This window comes from Schistocerca cancellata, chromosome 7 (genome assembly GCF_023864275.1).
Source record: "Schistocerca cancellata isolate TAMUIC-IGC-003103 chromosome 7, iqSchCanc2.1, whole genome shotgun sequence".
Classification (NCBI taxonomy): domain Eukaryota; kingdom Metazoa; phylum Arthropoda; class Insecta; order Orthoptera; family Acrididae; genus Schistocerca; species Schistocerca cancellata.
The window spans coordinates 561,127,948-561,146,193 of NC_064632.1; positions in this window are offsets into that span (position 1 = coordinate 561,127,948).

The following is an 18,246-nucleotide window of genomic DNA, read 5'->3' on the forward strand; positions in this document are numbered from 1 at the left end:
ATGAGTTCTCATAATCAACTGCACAGTAGTTGTGGATCCATTATTCTTGGAAGGAGTTTAAAACAAGCGTCATATGTCATATACTGTTTCCCATGGCGAGTTCGCCAGTACATATTGTGATTATCTATTGAGATATGTTTATTGACCATCTAACTGTAGAAGGTGCTATCTTCTTCCTACTTCTGATTAGAACGTCGCATCTACACTCCTGGAAATTGAAATAAGAACACCGTGAATTCATTGTCCCAGGAAGGGGAAACTTTATTGACACATTCCTGGGGTCAGATACATCACATGATCACACTGACAGAACCACAGGCACATAGACACAGGCAACATAGCATGCACAATGTCGGCACTAGTACAGTGTATATCCACCTTTCGCAGCAATGCAGGCTGCTATTCTCCCATGGAGACGATCGTAGAGATGCTGGATGTAGTCCTGTGGAACGGCTTGCCATGCCATTTCCACCTGGCGCCTCAGTTGGACCAGCGTTCGTGCTGGACGTGCAGACCGCGTGAGACGACGCTTCATCCAGTCCCAAAGATGCTCAATGAGTGACAGATCCGGAGATCTTGCTGGCCAGGGTACTTGACTTACACCTTCTAGAGCATGTTAGGTGGCACGGGATACATGCGGACGTGCATTGTCCTGTTGGAACAGCAAGTTCCCTTGCCGGTCTAGGAATGGTAGAACGATGGGTTCGATGACGGTTTGGGTGCACCGTGCACTATTCAGTGTCCCCTCGACGATGACCAGTGGTGTACGGCCAGTGTAGGAGATCGCTCCCCAAACCATGATGCCGGGTGTTGGCCCTGTGTGCCTCGGTCGTATGCAGTCCAGATTGTGGCGCTCACCTGCACGGCGCCAAACACGCATACGATCATCATTGGCACCAAGGCAGAAGCGATTCTCATCGCTGAAGACGACATGTCTACATTCGTCCCTCCAATCACGCCTGTCGCGACACCACTGGAGGCGGGCTGCACGATGTTGGGGCGTGAGCGGAAGACGGCCTAACGGTGTGCGGGACCGTAGCCCAGCTTCATGGAGACGGTTGAAAATGGTCCTCGCCGATACCCCAGGAGCAACAGTGTCCCTAATTTCCTGCGAAGTGGCGGTGCGGTCCCCTACGGCACTGCATAGGATCCTACGGTCTTGGCGTGCATCCGTGCGTCGCTGCGGTCCGGTCCCAGGTCGACGGGCACGTGCACCTTCCGCCGACCACTGGCGACAACATCGATGTACTGTGGAGACCTCACGCCCCACGTGTTGAGCAATTCGGCGGTACGTCCACCCGGCCTCCCGCATGCCCACTATACGCCCTCGCTCAAAGTCCGTCAACTGCACATACGGTTCACGTCCACGCTGTCGCGGCATGCTACCAGTGTTAAAGACTGCGATGGAGCTCCGTATGCCACGGCAAACTGGCTGACACTGACGGCGGCGGTGCACAAATGCTGCACAGCTAGCGCCATTCGACGGCCAACACCGCGGTTCCTGGTGTGTCCGCTGTGCCGTGCGTGTGATCATTGCTTGTACAGCCCTCTCGCAGTGTCCGGAGCAAGTATGGTGGGTCTGACACACCGGTGTCAATGTGTTCTTTTTTCCATTTCCAGGAGTGTATTACTGTTGTACATTTTAGAATGAGAACGCAAGTAGGTGTCTAATATAAGTAGTGCTAAATAATGTAATGATGTAAAATAACAGTCTGGAGGAATCGATGTAGACTTTAAATTATAATTTTCCTCTAATCATAAATGCGCTTTTAGAGCGTGTTAGTAATTCCATAGATACTGAAAAAAGATGGTTTGCAGTAAACGAAAACGTGATGCTGAAAACTTTCCGTCCACAGAACTTTCACATCGTGAAAGCGCGGCTTCGCGCTAAGCGCCACGAGGAGTTGGTGGCGCAGTGGGAAGCCTACTTTGAGAAGATCAAGCCGGTGGCCGCTGCTGGCGTCAGAGGGGGGCAGCGAGCCGCTCCCCAGGAGTCGCGGCTGCAGGCAGCTCCTGCTGAGGACTCACAGGTGGAGGGCCGCGTCACTGGAGAGGTGAGGCAGCGTCATGGTTACAGAGAAGGGTATAATAGCAGAATACCATTTAGCATTACTTCGACATTTATCAAAGTCTGTGGGATGTCATCACAAGACGAGTAGTTAACGATTAAACTTTCCGATAATTCTTCACTTATTTCCATCGTCGACATCAGAATGAGGTTAAATTTACCTTTGCAAATATAACGTAGACGATATTGCTAATATCTCGCTTGTGTTGTCGTTTGCATATCCAATCTTGTATTGCACATCATTCCAAATTGAAATTTATTCATTGTGGCGTTCATATTGTTGTAGTTTTAATGTATACATTAAGCGTTTTGCACTAAAGAAATTTTCATTCTTCTGTGCAGGTCGGTGACGCTACGCTTACGCAGACAGTCGCCGTGGTGCACTCCTCAGCCGTGGCGTCCAGTGAGGAAGAGACGCTGTCCGCGCCCCGTCGCATTCGAGGCTGCAGGCGGTGCTGGGCAGAGAGGCTGGGAGATAAAGCTGTAGTGCGGCCCCACTGCCGCCTGGGGTACAGGCTGTCCAGGAAATAAAGTGTTTCCTTTCTTAAAAGTGACGTGTTGTTCTCTCATTTATTTGCGATGAAACTACACAAATGGTAATCCACGACATGTACGCAGACATACTAATACATTCCGATATGTTCTCAACATGTTGATTCCATTACCGCTTTCCCTCTATGGACTCAGTCAGTAATACTAGTCATAGAAGACGCAAAACGAGGATGAGGATCTTAATGAGCTCCATGCTCAGTCAGTAACACTAGTCATACATCACGTGAAACAAACATGAGGATATCAATGAGCCCCTTGCTCAGTTAGTAACACTAGTTATAGAACACGTGAAACAAACAAGAGGATCTTAATGAGCTCTGTGCACAGTCAGTAATACTTGCCATCAAACTTGTGAAGCTAACATGAGCATCTTAATTAGCTCTGTGCACAGTCAGTAACACTAGTCATACAACATGTGAAACAAACATGAGGATCATAATGAGCTCTGTGCACAGTCAGTAATACTAGTCGTACAACATGTGAAAAAAACATGAGGATCTTAATGAGCTCTGTGCGCAGTCAATAACACTAGTCATAGAACACCGAAAACAAAAATTATCTTAATGAGCTCTGTGCACAGTCAGTAACACCAGTTGTAGAACATGTGAAACAAATATGAGGATCTTAATGAGCTCTGTGCTCAGACAGTGACACTAGTCACAGAAAATGTGAAAAAGAACACAAGGATCTTAGTGAGTTTTGTGCAGCAGCTCTACTTGGTCACCACGTGACTTCTGCTTGGGAGACAAAGAACAACTGTGGTCTTTTCAACGATAGTGTACTATGTTTCCAGAGGCTGTAGAGCAACCTAAGGAGATAGAGCACTCTCGGTTTCTTTTTCTGTGTAAGTTTCGACAATGGACGTGTTGCACCGTTTACTTGAGTTATTAACGTCCGCGTTTACTATACTTAAAAAATCCCAAGTTTGAAGACAGTAACACATCCTGGAAATATATGAAAGCAGACGTCAGTAAAATGTTGTCCACCCGGATTTTTCGGAACTCGTGTATGATACTTCATTTGAAAAGTGCACATCTGAGAAATGCCTGACGAGTATATCGCTGGACTCATAATTCATAAGAGACCGGAGCAAAGTATATAGTTCCTGATCGTAGGCAACGTTACAAAATCGTAGCATCTTTGAAGGAAATTATTATAGGATGAATTTCCTATCTTAAAAAAACAGTATTGATAAACTTAAAATTTGCTGTCTGTTACTGGACATAAGAGTGTATTATAACATAACTGCCAAATGAATGTGGATATACATTATTCTTAGCAATATTGAACGTTAAAATTCAATACAAGCAAATGAAATCAAGTGTAACAAGTCAGTACCGAAGTCGTATATCTCATTTTAAAAGTGCCAAAATCGTTGAAAAAGCAATTGGACCAGACTGTGCGATTTATTAAAATGTGTACATTTACAGTACAGATGGGGTTGTAGAGATACTAAGCTGAGGGTAATGCTAAACAGAATACTATAGCAGCAGTGCAGATGTGTGCTTGTTGTCGAAGCTGTTTAATCCCTCTTGATATGATTTCAGATTGTGCATCAATCCACAATCAAGAACACAGTCCAGTACGCCTGTGTAATTACACTGAAGCGCCAAAGAAACTGCTATAGCCAAGCGTATTCTAATATAGACATGTGTAGAATACTACGTTGCGGTCAGCAACGCCTATATAAGACAAGTGTACCGTGAATCTCAGGAATCGGATAAATCATCAAATCTGCGACATCGCTGCGGCCGAAAGAAGTTTCTGCAAGAACAGGACCAACGACGACTGAAGAGTATCGACCAACGCGACGGAAGTGCAACCCTTCTGCAAACTGATAGTTATTTCAATGCCGGACCATCATCAAGTGTCAGCGTGCGAACCACTCAACGAAATATCATCGGTGAGGGCTTTCGGAGCCGAAGGCCCACTCGTGCACTCTTGATTAGTGCACGACACAAAGCTTTATGCCTCACCATGGCCCGTCGACACCGACATTGGACTGTTGATGACAGGAAACACGTTGCCTGTCTGTACATCGTTGATTGGCATGGAATGGACCAGATCCTTCAAGTGTCCCCAGAACCGAAAGTGTAGGGGACTGACGTCTGTGGAGTGAGCAGGCCCCTGACCAACGCAGCTGTGCTGAAATGTCAGCGTGAGATGTTCGCTCGTGCGCCGATGCGCCACCAAGCATGAACCATATTTGTATTCGTGGCTCAATGGCACAGATTCCAGCAAGGTAGGCAATTGTAACATTATGTGATTGCCTTATCATTTTAAATCATTCACTAATCGAGCAGTCGCTCGGCAACAGCTACAGTTAGCAAATAATGTTGCGAGAATGTAAAAGGTGAACGACCTGTGATGACGTAACTCGTTTATTGTCGAAGCGCCGTCAAAGATGCAGTGAGTTATTGACTTTGAAAACCGCGGCGCGAAAAACGAAAAACGGACAGAAGAAGAACATTTTTTTTTTTTTTTTTTTTTTTTTTTTTTTTTTTTTTTTTTTTGAGGTACGAGATATTCTCGATGAACAGTTACTTATTCTTCTCTTGTCTCCTGTAACTTGTGTCGGACGCGCATGTCTTGCCGTCGTATTATTATTGTTAAAATTAATATTGCTCTAGTGTAAAGTAAATGTGTAATACTAAAAGTGCCTAGCAGTAGATTTATTGTGCGACGTGTATGTGGAAACGTCAAAGGAATTGTTTTCATTAAGAGAAGTGCCAGTCAAAACGGCATCCATGTTAAATCCTTCATTGCAGTGTAACTTCGTCTATTAATTGCCATAAATTCAGAGTTAAATGGAACTGGTGTATGGACTATTCATTTACTATAGAATCTATGTCTCACTTCTTCATGAAATTATTTAATTTTCTGTATGTTTCTGCCAAATAGAGAGTTCACAGTCACGAATTCTTTCGTCGAGTTCGGACGGAAGTTGCATGCGGCGAAATATTTTCTCCGCGCCATATTCTACTGGTAAATGCGTGATAAACTACGGTCCCTTAGGAAATTCATGTTGAGCTATCCAAAATAATTATATTTTGAATAGGCATTTACTCTCCTCTGCAATGCAACTTCCGACTGATCAGACGATCCAACAAGAAACAGCCACACACAGTCGGCGTTCGCAAATATGTTTCCACCGCTGATTATAGCTATATGTTACAGCACAAAAGTAACATATTGTTATAATTAGCGACTACGAACGGGGACATTTATAACTGTATGTTTATGTATACACATTACGTAAACATATCTTTATACAATACATTAATGAGACAGTCCATATAACGCGCCCTGGTAGCCCTTTCGGTAGCATGTCTGGCTCTATTAATGTATCGCCAAGTGCTCCTGCTCATTCGTTGATCTGAACAGTGACTCTGTGGCACACATGTGCAACAGTCATTAACAGAACCGACTTCTGCCATGACCATCCTGTGGCCATATTGTGTGAACAGGGTCTACAAGGTACGTGTACAGCAGTTGTTCATGAATTACCACCCCAGATAAGACATTGAGACGTCTTGTGCTGCTGCTAATCGTCGCACACTGGTCCCAGAGGTTTCCTCCAGCGAACGTAGCACGCGTTCCTCTATGCCAAGCGTGTGAACTGTGCGGGGCCTTCCATTGTCGGTCTGCCAAGACGCAAGGGTACCTGTGTCCGTCAGACGCTGGGAAAGTCTCCGAACAGCTTATCAGAGGGCACTCTGCGCTGTGGATATTTTTCAGCGTTCTCACAGGCTACGTCCGTTTCCTAAACCACAGCAGGATATCATACCCGCCATTTTGTTTATCGAATGGTAGGCTACCATTGCTAACATGTTTTGGAAGAGAGTAAATGTAAATATAAAACACAATTTGTACGGACAAGCGGCGCGATAACAGTAAACACATAAGCGAACCCGCTTTTGGAAGAGGTTAGAACACCATGATGCTTACCCTGGTTGACAGTGCTCTACAATACAGCACACAAACACGACGAAAATTATCATAGTCTACAACACGCTCCGAACCACACAACTGCCTGCAGACCACCTAATGGTAGGTAGAGTGATGTCAATAAGACATCATAATACCCTGCTGACACGTTTGACGAGGCCACAATACAATTACTGTGCTAATATCCGCAACCAAAGGGCGTGCAGCCCTTCGTATAACCGAGTGCTTCTCTCGGAAGTCAAGCGTTTCCGGAGCCATGCTCTTTGGACTTATTTTTCTTGTTTCGTTGAGTACTACCACGTCTCAAAGTATTCGATACTCTTTTCAAAAGAAGCAAAACAGTACGTCGTCTATTTATGGCAGCCTCATCACTAGAATAAACATGACGAATTATTCTCCAACGAACTGGAACTATGTACCTAACTGAGATAAAACAGAAGGGATGTCCACAGCTACATTAATCACTGCCCTTTTGACAAATTTTAAAATACTTAGTGCTGAATTTGAAGTATCGCAGGACAAACGCCACAGCCTCTACGAACGGATCCGTCCTCCCACCGGAATGAAGAGATATGTGTAAGCGGGCTACCTCGTCCGAAGATGTGAGTGAGCTTCCCTCCACGTAAACAGAATACTCAGAGGGACGGACACAACGTTCGGGTAGCTGGCTTCTCTTCCCACTGATGCATCATCTCCTGACTGGACAGTGAGTTCACAGTCTGTAAGGTATTGGTCGATTGTATAACTCTGTCGCTCCTACGTCCATTCTTCATCCCGTTATCAGAGATAGATGCGGCGAGAGTGGGATGCGACCATCGACAATCTAGGACACTGGATTGACAGGACGTTGTACTTTCGGACGACCCCTATCATCTGTGTAAGGCATCGCGATGAATTGCAGTATATTCGACAAATAAATGAGCACATTGGGTGCATTTTGAGATGAAGACGGTGGCGCAGGAGAGAAAGTCGTTACAGACCACACCATATAGCCGGCCGGTGTGGCCGAGCGGTTCTAGGCGCTACAGTCTGGAACCGCGCGACCGCTAAGGTCGCAGGTTCGAATCCTGCCTCGGGCATGGATGTGTGTGATGTCCTTAGGTTAGTTAGGTTTAAGTACTTCTAAGTTCTAGGGGACTGATGACCTCAGAAGTTGAGCCCCATAGTGCTCAGAGCCATTTGAACCATTCATTTAGACCACACCATAACAGCCACAAAGCGGATGACACGAAAGCAAACCAGCTTGCGGTAGGCAGTCTTCATGAAGTGACCCGGCATTTCCTTCAGAGAAGTAATGGGGGTTCCTCAAGATGAGGCTGACGGCATCCATGTTACAGAGCATACGGGCCACACCGCAATGTGATGATGGAGATGAATTCAGAATGAAGGGAAAACTTTATGTGTAACGACTCCCCACAAAGTTGGATAAATATCGAGATAATTCTGCCTAGTACTATCCTCTCCATTTCCGGCTGTGTAATTGTGCTAACATCTTGAACCAATAAATTTTCGCATCGCCCAATGTTCCATGTCACTGTTACTAGCTTGTAATTTTGAGAATCACTATCACTTCAAACCTGTTAAATACACAGCACCGTTTTACTATCAAGTGGCCTTGTACACTGTGGGAGTGAGGGGCGAATTCCTCAGTGTGTAAGTTCTAAGATGGAGTTATAATTTACGCACTAGCTTAAATCTAGTAGACTCTATCTTTCTGCAGATCTCGGTTATCATGACGCTCCCCTACCTTTTCAACAACGCGTCGCTCCAACTGCGATTCCTGGAGACAGGCTCCATTTTGCTGTGATCCTTGTACAGAATCTCCCATCTGTTGAGGTAGCTGGAGAGAATGTCGCTCCTGTTGCGATTCCTGGAGAAAGATGGAGCTGGAATTAGGTCACCATTATCACCCACTACACCTGGTCAGTTCTGCCACTATGCCCTCCACTGTAACCACGACGCTGCCTCACCTCTCCAGTGACGCGGCCCTCCACCTGTGAGTCCTCAGCAGGAGCTGCCTGCAGCCGCGAGTCCTGGGTAGCGGCTCGCTGCCCCCCCTCTGACGCCAGCAGCGGCCATCGGCTTGATCTTCTCAAAGTAGGCTTCCCACTGCGCCACCAACTCCTCGTGGCGCTTAGCGCGAAGCTGCGCTTTCACGATGTGAAAGTTCTGTGGACGGAAAATTTACAGCATCACGTTTTCATTTACTGGAAAGCATACTTTAGTCCAGGGGCGGGCAGTAATTCTGCACGTGTGCGGTGCACATATACGTGTGCAATTAACAGGTGTTCTGCGTGCACACAGGGGCAAGCTGTCCACCCGCTTCTCACCCCTCCCCACCATACCGTCTCTCTGCTTCTTCCTCTGTAATGCGTTTTGTTTCCTGGCCTGCTTTATTAAATGAAGGAATAAGGTTAGTAGGAGTGCTTGACAGAAATCATGGTTTGAAAGAGTACCTATTACCTACGATACGTTTTATTTAATTATCACAGGTGGAGTTTACAATACGTCTAATGTCTGGAACAAAATTTCTACATACAGACAAACGCAAACAGTTACGTAAATTTTCATTACTGATGTTTGCTCTTAACCGAGACTTATTAATTTTCATAACAGAAAAAAATCTTTCACAAAAGTATGTCAAGCCCAACATTGACTATCTTCGTGGCTTCACGATGGAGACGAGGAAACTCTTGCTGTGGAAAGTCGTGATAAAAAACTGTTACACGTCTTGCCAAAAGGAACTTGTCTCTCAGACAAGAATTACACTGTAGATCTATTAATTCCATTTGCAAACTGAGATGAATATCATTTACAGAAACCAGATTCTCTCGAGAACTATTCAAAACCTTGGGCTTAAGTAAGATATATCCCCAAATCGCTTGAGAAATTCCTCTTTTATTGCACTAAGAACGGCAACATACTGAAATTTAGTATAATGGCGTTCAATATTAAACCTCCGCCCACCAGCGACAATACTGTCACATATTATACATTTCCAATTTTCACGTTTTTCCACAGATAACAAATGATTCTCCCATTCCTTTTGAAACGATAGCAAATCTCCAATTCTCCGTTTCCTTGATTCACTCTGCATTTTCCGGTTATTGAAATACAACGTTCACTACGTAGTGGTCGCTTCGCTTCAACGTCTGCAGCTTAGCCTGGTACTACACTGCCGCAACCTGCAGGCTGTCGGCACTGTCCCGTTCGACGATTGCACGCGAGCAGCACACGTGCAGCGCTGTGTGCTCATGAGCCGCGTGCAGCGTTTGCCCGCCCCTGCTTTAGTCAATATCTATCCACACCTTCTATCTATGGACGCCTCCTTGCGTGATCTTTCTAAAACGACAGTATTAGTAAATCCAACCTAATGAAATATAAAAATATGATGCCTTGCTCAGTTACATCGTCAATTAACACATCACAACTACGTATTGACGAACTTGCTATGAGAAACTGTGTATGACATGTGGCGTTTGTTCCAAATTTCTTACAAGGAAGACGAATCCACAAGCACTGTACATTTGGGTGTGAGTACCCGCGCTCATCTTGTTGGCAATAGAAATGACAATGGGGGTAAAAACTCTTTTAAATAAATTAAGTCTAATGTTAAAACAACATTGTATACCTTAGCAGTCGACGAGACCCATCCACTGACGTCGCTGAATGTGGAACGCTACCAGCAACAAATAACTGCCGTGTTCGTTGACACTGTGATATTTTCTACTGGAGTACCAATCTTCCGTCAGGCATGCTTGTGGTGCACTAAAATATGTTCCTTTCTAGATGGGAAAACAGACATGATGATAACGGCAGTATGAGAGGTCGTTCTACCTCCCAAAAACTAAAAATAAAACTCAGAACGTGGGGGCTGTCTCATGAAATTTAATACGGGACGCCGCCTATTGTCTGAGGAGGAGTAACAAAAAAACTTGTTGACGAATGTGGCACTCTATGTGGTTTCACGGGTGTCCCGATGGCTGGACCTGGCGGCTGCCAAACACATGGAACCAAAATGAGGGTGGTGACATTCTCTAGCACTCACTAGTGAAAACATTTCTAGCACAAGTTCCGCTATCTCTGGATAATCGGAAGCTCAGTCTGTGTGGAAGACACAAAGGATAAATAATGAAAGTACGTTAGGGATGAAAGTTCTGAGATTCACAAATGATGTGGAGGACGATAAAATGTTACAATTTGTGCAACGATGGGTGTTTGCAACGAACAGTTACTACATTAACCTCAAACTTTTAAGGAAAACCGTGAGAAATGAAACTCCTTTGTCCAGGCGGTCGCTTGAACCACCAATCTACCAAAAAGGAATCTTTGATCAGTATCTTACAGTAACATCCAATGTTTTAAACGGTTAATGGCCACACTGTGTGTACCCTGAATGCTCCCAAGTCTTTCTGTTATATTTTCCACACATCCCGGGTATGCTTACCTTGGGTAAAGCACACGGCTTCAGAATCCATCTTGCTGACATTATCATGTTCGGCTTCGCCTCCACAGGGGAGGCAAAACATGGCGAGAGCCTGTCGGAACATCTGCGGAAAGAAACTAACAATGGAGTCCTCAACTTATACAATAATCTAAGAGAGTAACAGCTTCTGAAATGGAGACCGCCAAGAAATCAGAAAGTCTGAAATTAATGTGTTGTGACTGGATCTATAGAGGACTTTCTCCTCTTACCCATGTGCAAAAGAAAGCTCTTCTATGACTTTTCCCAGATATTAATATTAGCTCCGAAATAATGCGTTATAAGATCAGAACTGAGTAACAGTGTTCAATAAAAAAATTATAAATATTTTTTGAAGATATTATAACGCAGACATATGGACCTAGTTCAGTTTGGCTTTGGACAACATGATTGGTAGACTGAAATTTTCGGATTAGTATTACAGGACATGCAGTGAGGCAGGTTCCACTATGTGTTTCTAAATTTTCTTAATCTTTCATGGTACACATTCCCCTTGCTACTCCAGTCCATTGTATAATTCCTTTCTTCTCACAAACCTGTCATTCTCTATGCCAACTCCTACACAGATACAACATACCGGCTGTACTAGTGGCTAATGATGAACGAATATATTTGCTAGCTTCAGTATCCATCATAGTGAATCGTAGAAATACAGCCACATATAGCAACAGTAATAATAAAGTAACCTCAGGCTACAGTAAGGATTTCATAAGTTTATTTCGTGGTCGCTTTCGAGACCTCATGTCTCACTTTCAGGTGTACTTTTGCACACAGGAATACATTTTTCAGGACCACATATAGGTATGCATTTAAAACACAACGTTATCTCTTTATGTTGTAAGCTAACTAGTCTGCCTGTTGTAAGGTAAGGACAGAGATCTTGTGCTGATATGGTAATATATCGGAATTATAATCAGTCGCAGTAAACATCAGTAGTGAGTCAGTACCAATAATTATTAGAGTCACAATGAACGATTAATACTACACAGTACAGGGAATCTATACTACTACCTAATCCGAACAAATATGGGTGGATTCGAATTTCGATATCCGCAAACATGACATGCCATGGCTTAAGACAACAGCCAGACTACATTCAGCTTACGTCAGAATTCGGTGAATGTAATCTGGCTGCTGTTTCAAGCCATATTATGGGATGTTTCTGGTTTTTATATCAATTTTATATACTACGAGAGCCGCTCGGCTTCAGGTAATGTAATTCACTACCTTACGATGTGACTAAACCACAACTTTCTTCACAAATATTTTTCTGTTGTTAATATTTTGTTATGTATGTGCAAATAGTCTGTAAGAGTTTGTAAACATTTTAAGCGCCCATTTCTCATGAAAAAGTACCGAAACCTAGGTCAAGGAGGTAAATAAGCCATTGGTTTACAACTGTTTGGCTCATTTTTTCCAACCTCTCCACCTGCAACAGTTCGGATTAAATAATGGTGTAGGTCACCTGTACTGTGTAGTATTACCGGTACATGATGAGCCTAATAACTATTGATATTCTTTCGACATCTTTACAATTAAATACCTCTGAAACTATGCTTAAGCCGCCCAGGAGGCACAGAATGGTATTTCATTGTATCATGTTGCGCTTCCAGTCTTATTATACTGATCGCAGTCACGTGAATCTATGTATTTACTGGTATTTCCTTCAACACTTACTCAGTTTAGATCGAAATAATATAATGCATGACACATGGAAGTTGAAGAAGCATGATCAGGATAGAGCAGCATGGAGAGCTGCATCAAACCAGTCTCTGGACTGAAGACCACAACAACAACAACAACGCAGCCTTAATTGAGGTTAATTAAAAACTTCCACTTTGTTTTTCACGGTTTCTTTCAAATCACCTTGAAAAAGAATGATGAGATAGAACGTTTCTAATAAAGCCAAAAATTCTGAATTCATATTAAAAAATACGTTCTACCCCTTGTACATAATAACGTGCACATTTTACAAACATCAGAACTTTGTCAACGTATTCAGTACCCCTACTCTGAAAATGTGTCTGCAAAAGAAACTGCGGGGACCCTGATGCAATGTAGATGCATGAAGTCTAAACATTACCATTTAACAGAAGGACGTACGTAATGATGCTATTAAAACTGATCCAGAAACTAAATGTGAATGAAAAACTTGCAATTAAAAACTGATTTGTAGTTATTTCAGTCCCGTACACGCATATATATCATCCAAGCTCAGTTTGACTCGATTTCCAGCTTGGTCTGAGCCATTATTGATGTCAAAGTTCTCATCAGCTTGGGTTTCGCATCGAATAAACACTCCAGTCACAGACAAAATAGATCATACATTTCTCCTATTGCATGCACGCAATAAGGAAAATTTACTTACTTTCTCTTGTTCCTAATGTGCCAATTTAATCCTTAGGAGGCATGTTACACGACGCTGACGGTTAAGTTTGAGTAAATATATTCCGGAAAAACCACCGCTGATTGTCTCCACTACCATCGGCGACACCATATGTGAGACATAGAAAGCTCCCGACCATCATGGACTGTAGCAACGGGTAGACCTATTAACAGTCTGAACCTTTGAAAACTCAGTGGTGGAGAAGAATAAACCGGAACAGCTACACTCTGAAGAAACACACTCTGGCTTCTGGCAGCAAAAGGCGAGGAATGGAAGTTAATGTCGACGTAAGAACTGTATTCTCAAAGCAAACGTTACTTGTACAGATAAGTCACGATAATGTTGATACAGAAAGATGCTAGGTTGAATACAAATCTACAGAACTGCTCGCGGTAAGTAGTACATACATATTCATTTGGTTATTATCATTTTAGTGAATATTTACATCAATATAACATTACAAATATCCGTTCTAGAGCGATATCTGTTCTACAGCCACAGGCCTTACTAAAAGGCGCCACGAAAAGCTTCTTTCTTAAAATCTGCATCGCAAAAATATCTTCCATCGTTAGCAATAAGTAGTATTCATATCGCTGCGTCCTACCCATGACATCTCATGTTATGCCCCATAGCGAAGTTTCATCATCAGCATCACCATCATCATCACGCTGTTACAAACCAAGTACCCAGTTTTCATGACGTCATTGTGCCATTATACTGGGCCTTTAAAACGAAACAGCGAGTTTAAATTCAGTATCTTACTGGGCATTAAAACGAAACAGCTAATCAATGCACAGCATTTTAATGGCGATGAAAATGAAAGAGGCCAATCAGTATAAAGATGCTACGATTTGGTTCGATCTCTGTACCACGCTTGATGTAAGGCACAACGGAGTCTGCAAAACGAATATTTACACATCCAAATTTTCTGTGCTATTGACCACACGCACCAGGACACACACACACACACACACACACACAAACACACACACACAGACATAGATGTAGGAATTTGCACAACACCCAAGGAATACTGCCACATAGGACTGCCACACGAAGAGAGGACACAGAGGCAACCTTGACACCATCTGTGTGAGAACTGTAAAAACTGGGATCGTAATTCCATGACTCCACATGTGCCCACAGAATCGGTTAAATGACAGACGAGATTTGTGCAGAAATGACAGTCCCACATCATTATTTAGGAGTTTAAAAAAAATTTGGGGTATAATATCAGGAGAAGAAGGTGATGTTGTAATTGCCGGCTACCGTATTATAAGGATTTTGATTGATACGAAGGAAGTACGTTGTATTGTACACACCGAAAGGCAAGTCTGGGTGACAGATAGTAGCTTTTTGAGTTTTGTATGGAGGAGAAAGAAGTGCCTTCGTTACCACTGAAAATGACGTGCCGTCATCGGAAAGACTGTTGAAGTGAAAAGCAGGCTAGAATTAATCTTCTCTGTCAGTCGCAGGTGATGTGCACGAATCTTTTACTGCTCCATACCATACTGCTGTCGCAATTTTTGGAATGCACTTTCTAAACCAGTTATGTATCACCATTATCACTGAACAGAGGTGCGTTATGGGTAATGCCGAGGGCAAATGCTATAGTTATGGTTTTCTGAGGGCATGAGTAAAGATGGATTGGACAAGTACTGCTTCATGTGATCTGTCCTTGCTTCCCAGACAGAAAACTTTGAATGAGATACAAATGATGGAGACGCTAGTATTGTTGACGTGATAAAAGACAAACTCAAGTACATAGTCAACTGAAGAAAGCAGTAAAGTCAGCAATTTTGGTGTTGCATATGAATGTATATATGATCCAGACTAAACGGGACGCTCTGCCCCCCCCCCCCCCCCCCCCCCCCCCCGCAGGTTGCGGGTTGGGCGTGGGGCCAATACCCCCACCCCGTAAAAAAGATGATTGTTACGAAACATCAAAAAATAGCCTCGGATTCGGTACAGAACAATGGAAACGACCCCATCAAGTCAAAGGTTAATGCCAGGAGATCACGGAACAAACATAGAGTCAAATGTGGCACTTGGAATGTAAAAACACTATTATCACCTGGAAAGGTGAAGGCCCTTGATGAAGAACTAAGTAAAGGCTAGTTATAGTGGCACTGCAAGAAATGAGATGGCCTGGCGAAGTAATGCATAAAGGAAAGTGGTATAGCTACTTTGGAAACAAAGAAGGTAAACATGAGTTTGGAGTGGACATTGCAGTAGCCAACAGAATAAGGGGAAATATCATGGACTTCAAGGCTATTAATGAAAGAATATGCTCGATAAGAATAAAAGGAAAATTCTGCAACGTAACTCTGGTTTCATTCCATGCACCTACAGGAGATAAATATGACAGTGAAAAAGACCGTTTCTACGAAGACCTAGGTGTGAAGGTTTTCCTTGGTGATGCTAGTGCTAAAGAAGGAAGAGAACATATTTTTAGACCTTACTCTGGCCTTCACAGTCTGCATGATTCCTCTAACAACAATGGAATGAGAGTAGGAACTCTAGCAGCTTCAAAAAACTTAAGAATTATGAGTACCTACTTCCCTCGGAAAGACATCCATAAGATAACACTGAAGTCACCTGACCAAGAGACTCAGAACCAGACATCCATAAGATAACACTGAAGTCACCTGACCAAGAGACTCAGAACCAAACAGACCACATACCTATGGGTGCCACACACAGATATGCTATCCCGAATGTAAAATCTCAAAGAGGTGCAGGAATAGGATAAGACCATTACCTTGTGGTGACAACCATACAGGGGAGGATAGAAAGTCGTAACCGCACGAGAAGAGAAGCAGACCAGAAAATAAATGCAGACCTACTGAAAGAGGACCGTATTAAGAAAAGATATGCACTTGAAACTGGAAATAAGTTTGCTTCCATAGATGAAGAAGACGAAGATGATACTGAAAAGTTTCGGTCGAAAATCAAGAAAGGTTTAAAAGATGCTACAAGTGAGGTCCTGAAACCAATGGAGAAAAGAAGGAAGAACAAAGGGTGCTTTATTGATAGGCGTAGAGATGCAGTCACCAAGAGAAAAGCAGCGAAACTGTTAAGGCTGACAAACGACCAGGATGAAACAACAAAGATGGGATACATGGAAGCAGTTAGAGAAGCAAGAACTTTGAACAGAAAAGCGAGAGTTCATAAACAGTAAAATAAAAGTGGCAGAATAAGACCGGACAGTAGTAAATACTAGAGACTTTTACAGGACAGTCAAGTTCTTCAAGAAAGGATACAATCCAAGGATTGACGCGATCAGACGTCAAGAAGGACAGATAATCACAAATGAAATGAAAGCTATAGAGGAATGGAAAAACTACTTCGAAAACCTCCTGAAAGTGGATGTAAACATCATGAGTGATACAACAAAAAATTAAGAAGAAGAATCATATAGAGAAAACAGAGATACTGTACAATTGGGGGAGTATGAACTAACAAGCATGGGAGAGGTAAGAGAGACCACAAAACTGCTGAAGAGGGGGAAGGCACCCGGAATAGATGGCATACCTGCAGAGATACTGAAGGAGGGAAGAACTACTCTACAAGCGAGGCTATACCACTTAATCTGCTTAATGTGGAAGAAGGAAAGGATCCCAGAAGAATGGAAGGTCATCTGCCCTATATTAAGGAAAGGGTACCCAACGAGATGTAGCAACTATAGAGGAATAACACTACTGTGAACAGCTTCTAAGATCTTGAGCATGTTGTTACCGAAGCGACTAACACCACATGTCGAGAAAGTACTAGGATTCCAAGAAGCAGGTTTCAGAAAGGGAAAGTCAACTGTACACCTGAGAGAGGTAACAAGCCTAGAGATGGTTCAAATGGCTCTGAGCACTATGGGACTCAACTGCTGTGGTCGTAAGTCCCCTAGAACTTAGAACTACTTACACCTAACTAACCTAAGGACATCACACACATCCATGCCCGAGGCAGGATTCGAACCTGCGACCGTATCGGTCGTGCGGTTCGAGACTGTAGAGCCTTTAACCGCTCGGCCACTCCGGCCGGCCAAGCCTAGAGACAGAAATACAGCTGGGAAGAAGGATCAACACCCTCACTTATGCGGGTGATGTAGTTTTAATAGCAGAGAAAGAGCATGACCTCGTTCAGATGACAAGAACATAACCGGTTCAAATGGCTCTGACCACTATGGGACTTAACATCTATGGTCACCAGTCCCCTAGAATTTAGACCTACTTAAATCTAACGAACCTAAGGACAGCACACAACACCCAGTCATCACGAGGCAGAGAAAATCCCTGACCCCGCCGGGAATCGAACCCGGGAACCCGGGTGTGGGAAGCGAGAACACTACCGCACGACCACGAGCTGCGGACAACATTACCGGAAGAGGCAATGAGAACAGGCCTGAAGTTGAAGGTGGGTAAGACATAATACCTCGTAGTTAGCAGAGAAAATGATGACAGACCCCTGAAGGTGGAAGACAAACTCTTTGAAAGAGTGAAAGACTTCACATGTCTTGGGGCTATACTCAATGAAAGGATCGAGGTAGACCATGAAATTACCGCACGAATAGAAGTAGGAAACAGATCAAGGTTTGCTCTGGGAAAGCTGTTAAAGTTCCTACTTCTATCGACACCCTCAAAGACCAGGATCTACAAGACAATAATAAAAACTGTAGTCTTATATCGAGCAGTGACCTGGACCATCGCCCAAAAAATGGAAAGAAATCTCCTGACATTTGAGAATGCCATCCTCAGACAGATTTTTGGGCCAGTGAATGATGGAGATGAAGGGAGGAAAAGAAAGAACTGTGAA